The sequence below is a fragment of the Lycium ferocissimum genome, chromosome 8 (genome assembly GCF_029784015.1).
Source record: "Lycium ferocissimum isolate CSIRO_LF1 chromosome 8, AGI_CSIRO_Lferr_CH_V1, whole genome shotgun sequence".
Classification (NCBI taxonomy): Eukaryota; Viridiplantae; Streptophyta; class Magnoliopsida; order Solanales; family Solanaceae; genus Lycium; species Lycium ferocissimum.
Window position 1 is genome coordinate 35,975,205 of NC_081349.1, and position 15,540 is coordinate 35,990,744.

At 31.2% G+C, this 15,540-nt stretch overlaps 1 pseudogene; it reads left to right on the forward strand.

Moving 5' to 3' along the window:
• The first annotated feature begins 12,443 nt into the window (after window positions 1-12,443).
• LOC132068261 (S-adenosyl-L-methionine:benzoic acid/salicylic acid carboxyl methyltransferase 3-like) lies at window positions 12,444-15,182 on the forward strand (annotated as a pseudogene).
• The last annotated feature ends 358 nt before the right edge of the window (window positions 15,183-15,540 follow it).

Below are 15,540 nucleotides of genomic sequence, written 5' to 3' on the forward strand. Positions count from 1 at the left end.
AGTATGGCACAGTGTGTGAGAGCTTTTGTTGAACCTTTACTTGTCAGTCATTTTGGTGATGGTAATGGTTTGATGGATGATGTGTTCCACAAGTGTAAAGAGATCTATGTCAACTGCATGACAAAAGAAGATGCTATGGTCACAAGTGTCATTGTCTCCTTGACCAAAATAAATTAGGCAATCATCCTTGACTTATATGTCGGTAAAAACTTATCCACATCGGATATTTAGATCGAACCGATATATGCATGGCATGTGTTTGATTATAGAATTATTTTACTCAACAATAGTTAAGTAACATCTTTTTTTACTTCATTAAATCACTTAGCCATGATAAGTTATATTAATTTATGTGCTAATGTTACTGGGCCTCGTTGATCTTGTTCGAGGCATGTGGAGTTTTCAGTAAAAGTGAGCCTTCCTCAATTTATTCGTGGAGCAGCTTCTATCCATCCTATGCAATATCTTTCTTTTCAGATTATGTATCTCAAACTATGTATTTAATTTGATCTATCTCAAATGCTACTTGACGGATGTCTTTGAGTTTAGGTTGTGTTGTCAGGCATCATATTGGTTTTAGAATTTCCATTGCTTTGAGGTCATTCTTATTTCCATGTTCACGGAACCGTTTCAAACAATTACGATGACACATTTATTGTTGATGGTTCACCTAGCAAGTAGTGGCTTGTTAGGTTCCAGTCACTGTTAGATATTTTGTAATATTTGGAAGTCTTAAATTGAACAGACACATATGTTCATGAAAAGACATGATTATTCTGAAAAGTCATCTCTCAAATCTATAAATATAAGGACACTCTAGAAGTAGCATATGAAAAATCTGCAGGTATAAACGGGCTTTGTTGTATCCTGAAAAAAATTGCTTGTAATTTTTCCAATATATATACGGGCAATATACCTTTAAGGAAATTCGATTCTTCACGCCTCAAAGCCAATTCTTCTTCAGTTATGTTTACCTATTTTTCTAACAGTCACGACTAGGGGTGTACATGGACCGGGTTGGTTCGGATTTTTTAAACACCAAACCAAACCAATTGCGTCGGGTTTTTAAATTTATACACCAAACCAAACCAATAAAATTCGGGTTTTTCAACCTCGGGTTTTCTCGGGTTATTCGGTTTTCTCGGGTTTTTCGTATTTTTTCTCGGAATAGTCTTGATACAAAACATATAACTTTTACTTCAAATATTTCTTTAGTCCTAGTAAGATACAACTATATAATTAAGGTGTTTCTTAAGAAAATAACACAAAATGTGAGAAGAGTGATGACATTGCATTAAAATATTTAACAAAAGCTAATAAAATCGGTTAAAATATTAATAAGCCATAAAGAAAATGACCATAATCTAAAAATATTAATTCATGCTAAAATAAGTACGACAAATAAGTATTAATTACATGACAGAGAAAAAAAAACTTAAGTTATGTATTTTCACTCTTTAAATCAAGTATGCAAAACTAAAGAATAGATATCCAACATTATTAGCATTCCTAATGGTAATTGAATTTCTTTTTTTAGCATTAGTGTTGAGTTGGTTTTGGTTTGGACTTTATTTGAGTTACTAACATCCATAGGATATAAAACTTATTGACGTTCAAAATTCTAAGTTCAAGCTTGAATAATATGATAATAGATAAAAAACTACGAAAAAGTTTAAGAAATATTTATAAATTACATTACAAATAAATATTTTTATGTATAAAATATTTTAAAAATTGAATACATGTAATGTCGGGTTGGTTTGGTTCGGTTTGACTTTTTTTAGTTAAAACCAAATCAATTATGGTCGGGTTTTTTTTTTCAACACCAAACCAAGTCAAACCAAACCACTAGTCGGGTTTTTTTTCTCGGTTTGACTCGATTTATCGGTTTGGTGCGGTTTGTCGGTTTACTTTGTACACCCCTACCAACACTAAAGGAATTTAGTTAAACACTGATCAATTATTTTAATTTTTTCCAGAAACTAAAGTCTTTAGATGATATACAGTGGAGGATAAAAGGTCGATAATTAACCCGACACTAGAGGATTTAAAAAGTTACACTTCAACATAACTATTCAATATTTTAAGTGGACGGAAGTTCCAATATTTAATAAAACCTTTTGAAGTAGAGATCTCCATTTCGAAAGATTGAGGGCACATTAATTTGAGGGATAAGGCACCATTACCCCCCTGAACTATACCCGAATTTGCTACGACACACCTTACCTTTTCCTGGGTCCTATTACCCCCCTAAACTTATTTAAAATGGAATAATTACCCCCCTAAACGCTGACGTGGCAAGGAGAGTGGGTTTCACTCTCTTTGAGAGAGCCAGAAACATAAAAAACGGGAAAACTTAATTTTTTTTTCTTAAAAATCTGCATTTTCTTAAAATTTGAAAATAAATCTAGTCTTCCACATTTAGTTTTAAAAAAAGGGTTTTCCACATGTTAAGAAAATAATTAATTTTTTCAAAATTTTATAAAAATTCAATTTTTTTCACATTTTGGCAAGAAAAACACTTTTCCGGATTTTATTTGAAAAATAAAAGTGTCCTAAGAAAATGAAATCATGAAAATCAAGATTTTTTAAGACATTTTAAAAAAATAATCAAGTTTTCCATATTTAAAAAAAAAATAATCATTTTTCAGTTTTTTTTTTCTTTTTCAAAAACGCGTTTTAAAAAAAAAACAAATTTTCAATTTTTTTTTTTAAAAAGGGTTTTAAAAATCCTTTTTTAAAAGAAAATTCAGTTTTTTAATCCATGTTTTTAGTTTTTTTTTTTTTTAAATGGGTTTAAAAAAAATCAAATTTTCAAATAAAAAAAAAAGACGGGTTTTAAAACTCATTTTTTTTAATGAAAATTCAGTTTTTTATTTTTATTTTTAAAAAAATTGACACGTAACAAAAAAAATTTAAAAGAAGAAGAAAACAAATAAATACACATGTGGCAAGGAGAGTGTATGTCACTCTCCCATATGAGATTGGGCATCAGCTTTAGGGGGGGTAATTATTCCGTTTTAAATAAGTTCGGTGGGGTAATAGACCTGAAAGGTAAGGTGTGTCGTAGCAAATTCGGGTATAGTTCAGGGGGGTAATGGTGCCTTATCCCTTAATTTGATCATCAAATATTGTTTCAGTATCTCAAAATATTGAACTTTGAGTATTTGCAACTAATGGTTTGGTTATATCTATTGAAATTAATGTTTAAAATAATTTTAGAATACTAAAATATTGGTTGGAGAGTTTTGTTTGTGAAACAACTGTTTCTACTCACGAATATGCAATTATCACAACTTTCTTTTTCAAAATGAAATTCATGTTATAACACATTTGAAACTTTCAAATATTTCATTTCGGCTTCAACTTTTAATACCTTTTTTTATTTTTATTTTTATTTTTAACTTCGACTTGTCCAACCGCCAACGCCCTACTCGAGCACGTTAATTAGTCATGGAAATCGATGAGAATGAACTCATAGGATATTGTAGTTGTCGGTATAAGAAAAAAAGATCATAATATAAATTATATAATTTTGGTGCTTTGTCAACTTATTTTTAATTTATCGTAAGCAAGGTGTTTTTTTTTTTTCCTTCAAATTTACTTCCATCTTGTAAGTGTCGTTAAGGTGCAACATTTCAATCCATTATTTATTTGTCCTAATCCATGAAAGGTATAAGTAGATGTACCTCATTTTAATTCTGAGAAATTACCTATAAATTTATGAGCCGACTTTAATTGACGTACAAGTTAACTTAAACATTAGATTTTATTCACAACAATCTTTTTATTTTTATTTTTAAAGATGTCTTCTCAATTATTACTCAAATCAAAAGCGAGTACATCAGAAATGAAAGGTGATGGGACTGACCCCCACTCCATCAAACCAGCCATAAAAACAGCGGCCTAGCTAAAGCGTGAATAACTTGATTCGCTAATTTTCTGACTAGAGAAACAGATTAATTAATTAGTGAAATTAGTGATGCGTGTTTAGCTTACACATGCGCAAGAACTAAACATTAGTAGTGAATAGAGTTTTGACACGTCCAAAAGGACTTGAGGGCATTCGTTGCTTTTGAATTGGAGAAGCAGAAAGGCACCACACATGCCCTTTTCAACAACAAATACTTTTTTTTTTAGCACATCACGTTTTTATGAAGTCTATACTTTTTCTTTAACAACTCTTAACCAACCTATTGCAGCACTATTACAGTCTAACATTGATGGAGTTGAATTTTGTACAAAGTGCTGGAGAAAAATAAATTGTACAATGCATTTGGCTGGGAGCTGCTAGTGGTAATTTGATGGAGTATTGAATTATAAGAGATTTTTAAATATTTTATTCAAGTGCTAAAGACTTAATCTTGATAACAACAGCAACATAGTTCAATCTTGATATCGGTGTCATTAACATGAAATATTTATGATAATAATCTCTAATTACCAGCTTGTTATATGTATTTAATGAGATATTAGAATTGTACTAATGTAGATGTGTTGCTCCATTTCGGATCCGGCTCCTCTCCATTTCTTTTCTCTCCATTTTCCCCAAGTCCTAGTTTAGATTAGGGACTTATGGCATAGGTTAAAATTAATGGCTAAAATTTTATTCACTAAAGCAAGATTCTAACCATGATTAGAATAATAATTATTTTCTGTATTTACATTCAAAATTTTGACAATCTCACAATTTTAGTTGTCATTGTAGAAAACAAAATATAATTGATTATTAGTTTCCACCTTTGCTTGCTCAATAATATGGAGAGAGATTAATGTGGTGAAAAATAGAGTATTGTTAAATTGAGATCGCAAAATAAATAAACATAATTTAATTAAATTATTTTTCAGTTAATGTTTTTTTAAGGAACGTGCAAAAAAAACAAATAAAATGGACCGGAGAGAGTATATGATTAAAATCATTGCAAATTTAGACATACAGTAATTGGTGCGTGTAATAAGTTGATACTAGTAGGGGTGTACATGGACCAGGTTGGTTCGGATTTTTTAAACACCAAACCAAACCAATTGCGTCGGGTTTTTAAATTTATACACCAAACCAAACCAATAAAATTCGGGTTTTTCAACCTCGGGTTTTTCGGTTTTTCGGATTTTTTTTTCGGAATAGTCTTGATACAAAACATATAACTTTTACTTCAAATATTTCTTTAGTCCTAGTAAGGTACAACTATATAATTAAGGTGTTTCTTAAGAAAATAACACAAAATGTGAGAAGAGTGATGACATTGCATTAAAAAATTTAACAAAAGCTAATAAAATTGGTTAAAATATTAATAAGCCATAAAGAAAATGACCATAATCTAAAAATATTAATTCATGCTAAAATAAGTACGACAAATAAGTATTAATTACATGACAGAGAAAAAAAAACTTAAGTTATGTATTTTCACTCTTTAAATCAAGTATGCAAAACTAAAGAATAGATATCCAACATTATTATCATTCCTAATGGTAAATTGAATTTCTTTTGTTAGCATTAGTGTTGAGTTGGTTTTGGTTTGGACTTTATTTGAGTTACTAACATCCATAGGATATAAAACTTATTGACATTCAAAATTCTAAGTTCAAGCTTGAATAATATGATAATAGATAAAAAACTACGAATTTTTTTTAAGAAATATTTATAAATTACATTACAAATAAATATTTTTATGTATAAAATATTTTAAAAATTGAATACATGTAATGTCGGGTTGGTTTGGTTCGGTTTGACTTTTTTTAGTTAAAACCAAACCAATTATGGTCGGGTTTTTTTTTTTCAACACCAAACCAAGTCAAACCAAACCACTAGTCGGGTTTTTTTCTCGGTTTGACTTGGTTTATCGGTTTGGTGCGGTTTGTCGGTTTACTTTGTACACCTCTAGTAGGGGTGTACATGGGCCGGGTTGGTTCGGATTTTTTAAACACCAAACCAAACCAATTGCGTCGGGTTTTTAAATTTATGCACCAAACCAAACCAAGAAATTCGGGTTTTTCAACCTCGGGTTTCTCGGGTTATTCGGTTTTTATCGGGTTTTTCGGATTTTTTTTCGGAATAGTCTTGATACAAAACATATAACTTTTACTTCAAATATTTCTTTAGTCCTAGTAAGGTACAACTATATAATTAAGGTGTTTTTTAAGAAAATAACACAAAATGTGAGATGAGTGATGACATTGTATTAAAATATTTAACAAAAGCTAATAAAATCGGTTAAAATAAATATTGCTAATTAATAAGCCATAAAGAAAATGACCATAATCTAAAAATATTAATTCATGCTAAAATAAGTACGACAAATAAGTATTAATTACATGACAGAGAAAAAAAACTTAAGTTATGTATTTTCACTCTTTAAATCAAGTATGCAAAACTAAAGAATAGATATCCAACATTATTATCATTCCTAATGGTAAATTGAATTTCTTTTGTTAGCATTAGTGTTGAGTTGGTTTTGGTTTGGACTTTATTTGAGTTACTAACATCCATAGGATATAAAACTTATTGATTGTGATATTTATAGATCTCATATCATTACAAATAAATATTTTTATGTACATATACTTGTCACCTTATATATATTGTACCCCATAATACATAGTATATGTAGAACAATATCATTTGGAGAAAATTTCCTCATTGAGGCCAAAGCCTTACCTCGGTCCGAACTAGCTTAACATTCATGAATTGCTTTTTACGATCCAATTATCCACCACACGAGCTCGATCGTTTCAAAAGAATACTCAATGAGGTTAGACGAATCCATTGAACCCAATTCCACAGGTTGAAATACAAGTGCAACCCCAAGCCCCGTGGTCAAACCTTGAAATAAATCATGTACCCGAGTTACTCATAATCCTACAACTCCTAGTCGAGTCCATTTCAATGTTCAACACATCAATGTTGTAATTCTAGGGCTTAGACCCAAAATTTTTGTGGTGGAAGTGGGGAGGAGTAAAATGGGTTAAGAGGGGGTGATGAGGTGATAATGCATCCACATCATCAAATATCAGTGCCACGTAGGATAGGACGTCCACCTTAGACAGCTTTAACTGAGGAGGGTATATTTGATCCAATAATATAACTACAGGGGTATATTTGAACCCAAAGTATAATGAAGGGTATATTTGGCCCTTCTCCGTTTAATTTGTGTTTGCTTTTTAATTTTTTATTTTGGCACGTGTATCCACCTCGAGTATACGGTGTTGAAGTTAGTCTGGACAAAGTCTAACTTCAAACACAACATTTAAAGTTTTATATGGTTAAATTTCAGACACATATGACTAAAATTCAGTCTTTTTAACAGAACATTAGCCATATGTGGCTGATCAAGTACAATCATTGTTTCCTCACTTCAGTCATTTTCTTGAACTTCATTTATATGCAACTTTTGAATCTATGTCTAGAGTTTGATTTTTCTAAGCCTAACTTCAGACGCAGCATGTATGAAAATGAATATATGTAGAAAATCTTTTGAAGAGTGGATACAAATTACATGGTGGTGTCAAAAAAGGCTGCCCGTGAAATGTTTCCACAGAATTGGGTCAGATTTGGCTGGTTTATATACTTTTCCAGGGGTCATTTGGTAGATTGTTTGGTATAACAATTCTCAGCATAAAATTATAAATAACACAATAGAATATTTTATTGGTTGCATAAGAAAAATAATTATTGATTGAATGTAGCGTTAGATTGACAATATCAAATAATAACCGCATTCGAATTTTACTACTACTACATTTGGTAATTGCTAAATGAAACGTCGACTTATCCTAAATGGATAATTTAGTGGCTCCTGTATCGTGATCTTGAATCACAATGACATTGGAAATATTGCTCTTGCGATTGGTCATTCCTAGTACTCATGTTAACTATATTAAAAATGTATAATATTGATTGGTAAGTTACAAAATATGGTAAATAACCTATGTTAGTATTAGGTAAAAGTAATATGATATTGTTATAAAATAAAATAATATTAAAGGACAAGGCAACAAGAAATATAGTCAAAGAAGCTGGGGGAGAGAGATATATATTTTATTGCTCTTTCATTTGATCTCCAAATGAATTGAATTGACTTCCTATTTATAAAAGAAAGTAAGCTTCTGCGAGACTTTCAGGAAGCTACTGCGAGGCTTTTGAGAAGCTGCTGGCAAGCTGCCTGCTTGAGCTATGTGTAAGCTGCCTGATTGATTGTAAGCTTAATCAAATGACTGTGTATTTGAATGGACATACACAATAATGTGTATTTATAACACTCCCCCTTGGATGTTCATTAATAGATTTGTGTCACGTTAATACCTTAAAAGAAAAAACTCGGTGGGAAAAATCCAAGTGAAGAAAAAAGAGTACACGTATCTAGTAATACGCATTGCTAGCCGCCTCATTAAAAACCTTAACAAAACCTTGATTTAGGAAAAAAAAAAAAAGTACAGCGCGTATTTCACTCCCCCCGATTAAAACATCATAGAACTCTTGAGGATGATGTACTCCGATCCTTTATACCAACATATCATATGTTGATGTTGGCAGTGTTTTTGTGATCAGATCTTTCAAATTATCATTTGACGAACTGGTTGATCATCTATATCTTCATTCCTTAGATAGATTTGCATCATCACCATATAATAGTGTTACAATCGCGCCAAGTACATTCTTGACTTGCTTCATAATCTATCTATTGTTATCTTTCTATGATTTGACTATCATGTATATAACATGGTATGACTGTAATACTTTATTGAAAGAGATAACATACCTGGATCGAACTCTTATGTCAATAAGATGAACGCCCTGTATATCCAAAACACTTGACAATATTTGTTAGGACAAATACATTCATGTCAGGATTTCATTTGCAGCATGCAATTGATCTTATTTCAATATCTCCATATATGAGTAAACTATATCATGCACGTAGTTATAGCGAGATATAAAAATGCATCAATTGCATAAAGATATGGTATTAAGGACCAATTCAATTTCTCATTTCAACTTTTTTCAGCAGATAATGTACTACTTTTGGAAACTCTCCAAGAGCCCCAATAATATTCAAGCATTAAATTGCACAATAATATGAAAGGTTTTGATTATCGTAAAGAGATAGGGTAGATAGGGTCATCTTTGTATGACAGGGTCATCTTTGTACCTGTCGTCAATGAATATTCACTAAGGTGATTAAATCATATTCACTTTACCTGATTTAATCCATATCAGGATTATGAACAAGTTTCCCAAGAACTTGTATATGCTTTAGGCATTTTGAATCCTTCAGAAATTTTCATATAAATTTTGTCAAAAAAGACATATAGACCGTGACAACTTCCATTTAGTATTTAAATGACGTGACATCTTCTGATGCCTGGACTGCCGGTCCAATAAGCTTTACGCTTACCAAGATATATCATTTCACTTGGTAATTATTTCTACATCAACATGCTATAAGAGACGTAGAATTCAGATCCTCACAACCTTATACAATATCGTCGACGAGATAACATTTTATACCGGTTCGCAATTCGACCTAACTTATTGAGATCTCATCAGTTCATTATTTTCAGGTTCCTGAACCTCCCAGGGGGTGTTATGTCATAGGCTCTTCAAGAGCACATTGCCTCCTTATTATGAACATTTTAATCATTTGCTCCTTACCCTTTTCAAGGGTTATTGTATTTGGAACTGATTCGTCTACCATGCTTCATGCATGTTGTAGACTTGTTCTTCAGGGACATTCAATAGGAGCATTTGCAGCGAAAACATGAGATTAATTTTGGGTCAGCAAATGCTTCCGGCATTTGACTTGAACTATCTTTTGAATGAGGATCATAATAATGATAATTTATAATATAGTTCTTTAGCTGCTTATATCTCTCCCCCTTACATTAGACAAACTAACGTATATCCCCATCTTATTTGGAGAATCCATCTGTGTGCATCATGATAGATCTATTAATCATATACCGCACAATAAAAGCTATTAGATGAAAATATTTGGTTCCTGACCCTGAGCCAATTGTGAGGAGAGAATTTATCATAATTTATTGGTCTGCAGCATACAAGTGTCGTTGTATGCAATATATCATATCTCAGACATTCAATGCCAAACCAGTTCGGATATAAACCAGCATTATTAAGATGAACATCTTAATTACATATTCTGAAAATTGTGCTTTCAACTCAATTATTTTGAGCAAGGAACTTCGTAAATCTCAAACTGTGGGTTGACAGTAAATGCCAATGTGACCGTCTCATAGATACATCTATTTAAGACATCACATCGCAGGTGAACGAGCCACATTCACCTTTTATATTTTATAGAATTTAGGGCATTCAGTCCCAATATTAGCTGGTGTAATCAACTTATCATGAGAACAAGCAACATAAAAGAAATTTTGAAGAATCTTCTGGTTCTTCAATATATTTCGAATGTTGAATTAACACATCAGATTTAAATCAGGACCGCCGAAATGCTTATGTCAACTGATAAAATTATGCATACTAGTAACTTCAAGTTCACGATGATAGTGCTATTTATTTTAATAAACTTCTGGTTTACTATTGCTTGAGATTGTATATCAATAAACTTCTGGTTTATCATGGTATGTGATCTAATCATGCTCGGGTAACGTTTCACATACGTATTTCTTACACGTGGTAACTTGAAGATAATTAATATTCCAATCATTTCTAGTCTCAATATGATAACCATTTTTATTGTTAGTAAACATCAGGTTTACTACAATTGTGTTCTGACGTAATAATTATGATCTAGGATGAATGGTGCTATCATATATAATTTTCAAAAGACTTCAATCTATTTACCATGATCAGATATTATTTGGACGCCGCTGGTGTTAGGATACTTGTAGATAAACAATTAGCTCTTCTGGAGCCCTTGATTATAAGTTTCTATTACCAAATATTTTTTAGATACTTGTGGTATCACGAAAGAAAATTTGATTAGACTCTACTGACATCATGAAAGAGAACAATAATCAAATGAAAATAAAAGACAATTTAAAATTATAAATTTGGAAAAGTAAACGTTAAGTTCTAAACTTCAGTATTTCAAATATTTCCTTCAAGGAGATTAGCTATTAACATCTGAATATTTTGTATCAAAGCAGCAACCACATAATAACCACATCCTTCAAGAAGGGATACGTTAATGTTTATTTCATTCAATGAAATCAATAACAATTAACCATAATGTATCAATGTGGTTATAGTAGAAAGCATTTTACTCTGGCTCCTTTTGCTTTAAAATGATACTTTAATAAACTTATTCAAGATGTTTATATATACAACAGGTACGTGTTGCAATGCCTTAATTTCATACCACAAAAATAACATGTATATCCCTTGTTATTTTATCTCTCCAGGAGAGGTATTTCTTCATGCACTTCAGGGAATGATATGTGATTATTCAAATATACTTGAAATACGATGTTCATTAACAACTCGCTATTTTGCTCAAGCACAAGAAGATATTGCTTCAGAATTTCTCAGATATTTTGCTGATTCTTTCTGCTTCAGGAGTAAAGTTTAAAGTATTACTACTTCGGGAGTAAAATTTAAATGTTTACTACTTTGGGAATAAAGTTTAGAGGTTTGCTACTTCGAGAGTAAATTTCAAAGTCTTACTATTACTTTAGGAGTAAATTTAAAAGTTCAGAGCTTGCTATTTTCGGAGTTGATTTCAGCATATTTACTATTTCAGGAGTAAATTTTTAGGATTCTACAACTTCGGAAGTAGATTTTAGAGTTCTACTACTTCGGGAGTAGACTGCAGAGTATTTACTACTTCGGGAGTAAATTTCAAAGCCTTACTACTTTAGAAGTAAAGCACTCCAAGTCAAACAAAAACATTATTAGAATATTGCGGTGAAAATGGAGAATAATCTTGGTTAGAGTCTCATGAAACAAAAAATATGAATTTATATAGATAAATATGAAGGAATACCATCAATTATCTTAGATTTTTAAATTAAATATTTCGGGTTATGAATATGAAAACTTGAAGAGCATGAGAGTTATGAATATTATTAAGAGTAAAAATTTAATAGGTGAAAAAAGACAAGTAAAGAAGGGAGAAAGATGATTGCAAGTCGTATTGATATACAACATATTACGTGGCTCAATTTAAGATACAACCGCCTTATCAGAATTTTTTTCCATATTACTCTTTTTTACTTTTTTTTTTTTTGCCATATTACTCCATTGCATTAAATTTATTGAAGTAGAAAACTATCAAAAAAAAAAAAGGAAGAGAAAAAGATAAATACAAATGCTGGACATAGAAAGGTGCCACATCACATTATTTATGCCTAGCTTTATATTATACATAGATTACGCGGCCTGACAATCACACCATGGTTTCCAACAGGTTCTTAGTTGGCTTGTGGGGGGCAATTTTGGGAATTAAATAGATCATTTAGGTACCACCCATCTATTAAAGGAAGTGACAATGCAACCCCACTATTGAAATATTTCCAAGCCAAAAATGGGTGATCACAAAAAAAGATCCAAGCTAGGAGAGGGAGAGATGGAAGTAGCGAAAGTTTTCCACATGAATGGAGGAACTGGAGACGCTAGCTATGCAAAAAATTCTCTGCTTCAGGTATATATATAAATACACAAACTTTTCATTTTGTAATGGAGTTATAAATTAAACTCTCATGAATTATGAACAACAATATCCTTTTATGCTCAACTCTCATGGATTTATAGCGATTTCAAGTTAATATATAATAATAATTGTGTTCAATAATCAAATATTATAAATATTTAGTATATATACGTGATCGGGAAGTTAAATGTTAGATTCTACTCTGGCTATAACAGTTAACTTGCTTTACTTAAAGTCTTAAACCGAATTCTGATTCCAGTTTCCCATAGGTTACAAGTTAGGTTTGCCTCTGCTTATAACAATTAACTTGCTTTACTTTCTAAATTGAATTGATGGTGACAATTAATTTATCATTTAATTGAACCCATAGCATAAAAATTCAAGGGCGAATGTAGTTAAGGGTTATGGATTCATTGAACTCATTATATTTGGCTCAAATTCTATATGTGTTAAAAATTTTACTAAGTAAAATAAATAATAATATTCGAACCTATTATAAGCACATAATGTCTAAATTCTAATTTGTCTATCTAAAAATTCTTTTACTTAGGAAATACATAAAAGTTAAACTCATTTCCTTTTGATTTACATACGCTGAATTATGTGCAGCAAAAGGTGATCCTCATGACAAAGGGAATAAATGATGAAGCTATATAAGCACATAATGTCGCAATTCTAATTTGTCTATCTAAAAATTCTTTTACTTAGAAAATACATAAAAGTTAAACCATATGCATTGCGTGACTTAGGTTGTTCCTCTGGACCTAACCTCTTTCTTAGGTTGTTCCTCTGGACCTAACTCTTTCTTGCCAGTCTCCCAACTCATTAAAACTATTAATGAAGAATGCAAAAACAATTGTCAACAGTCGCCGGAGTTTCATATTTTCTTGAATGATCTTCCTGGCAATGATTTCAATACCATTTTCCGGTTGTTGCCCGCATTCCACGAAGATTTGAAGAAACAAGATATGGGACAAGATGGACTTGATCCACCAAAATGTTTTGTGACAGGAGTTGCTGGTTCATTTTATACTAGACTTTTTCCTTCCAAAAGTCTACATTTTGTCCACTCTTCTTACAGTCTCCACTGGCTTTCTCAGGTATATTTCATAGATATATCTCATATATATTCTTTTATATAACCATATATATCGTAACCAGAATTCATTAACCTGATTAATCAAGATTTACTTTATACATATAAACTTGAAATTATAATATTCAGTTCACAAGATTTGCTCATGTTTTTTTGAGTTTACTGTATGTGGTTTTGTCATGCTTCTTGTGAAGTATTTATCTTATGGATAGTCACTCACTTTTATTTTATTTTATCAAAAGTTACTAAAATATCTTTCTAAATATCTTATGGATAAGACAAACGAAAATAAAAAGAAAATGACAATCTTTATTACAAAGAAAATGACTTACAAGAAATAAAATAAAAATAATATATAATAAAATCATACTTATATTAGATAGTTGACTCTACGTTTTGATTCACCCCTGGTAGGTGCCTGATGGAATAGAGAATAACAAAGAGAATATTTACGCAGCAACTACAAGCCCACCAAGCGTCCATAAAGCATATTATGAGCAATATGAAAGAGATTTTGTAACTTTTCTCAAGTATCGCTCAGAGGAATTGGTGAAAGGTGGACGTATGGTATTGACCGTGTTGGGCAAAGAAAATGAAGATCGCTTTAGCAAAGGGTGTCGCTACCTGGCGGAACCTTTGTCCATGGCCCTCAAAGAGCTGGTTGCAGAGGTAAAATCAAATTTAAAATACACACACGACCATAGACATAAAACAAAAATTTAACATAATTTGAATAGATATTTAAAATACTATGAAAACGTTATATTTTTGTATAATTTCTTTCCTTTTATTTTATGTCAGTGTTTAATTTGACTATACTAAGAAAGAAAGAAAAACTTTTAAAATTTGAAATTTTAAATATGTCATGATATTTTTGTGATTATAGATAAAAGTATGTCATTAATGATAAAATAAAAAATTTAAAATTTATATCTTTTAAGTATAAAAAGTAAGCATTCCCTTTTGAGGTCATTACTTTCGAGGCTAATTAGTTTACTCTCTTAAGCACGTTATAAGCCTGAATAAATCATGAAAATTTTACGGAGCTTTACAAATTGTATATTATCAATATATAAAAGTTAAACTCATAAATAAAATAATGAATGCAGGGCTCAGTAGAAGAAGAGAAAGTGGATTCATTCAACATCCCGGGATACTGTCCATCTCCTGAAGAAGTGATGTATGTAGTTGAGAAGGAAGGATCTTTCACCATTAATTGCTTGGAAACTTCAGAACTCCATTTAGATGCTTCTGGTGAAAGTATGGCCCAATGTGTGAGAGCTGTTGCTGAACCTTTACTTGTCAGTCATTTTGGTGATGGTAATGGTTTGATGGATGATGTGTTCCACAAGTATAGAGAGATCCATGTCAATTGCATGACAAAAGAAGATACTATGGTCACAAGTGTCATTGTCTCCTTGACCAAAATAAATTAGGCAATCATCCTTGCCTCATATGTCTCAGTAGAAGTGAGCCATCCTCGGTTCGTGCTTATCCACATCGGATATTTAGATCGAATAGTTATTGCTCAATTGCATTTACTAGCAATTGATTAAATTTCATTGGATCCAAAGTCGCTAAAGCCTTTAACAACATTCTATCCGAGGCATGTGTTTGATTATAGTATTTACTGAAAATACTGAATCTTTTTTTGAATGACAGATGATCACTTAGAATAGAAGCCAAGTCAATTCTTTTAATATTAACTATTTATAATCTCTAAAAGGTTGTTACAGTCGATTTGAGCGGGTTGAGTGCAACAGATCCTTCCTAGACTAATTTGAAGGCTAGCACTCCCCTTACATAAGATTTTTGATG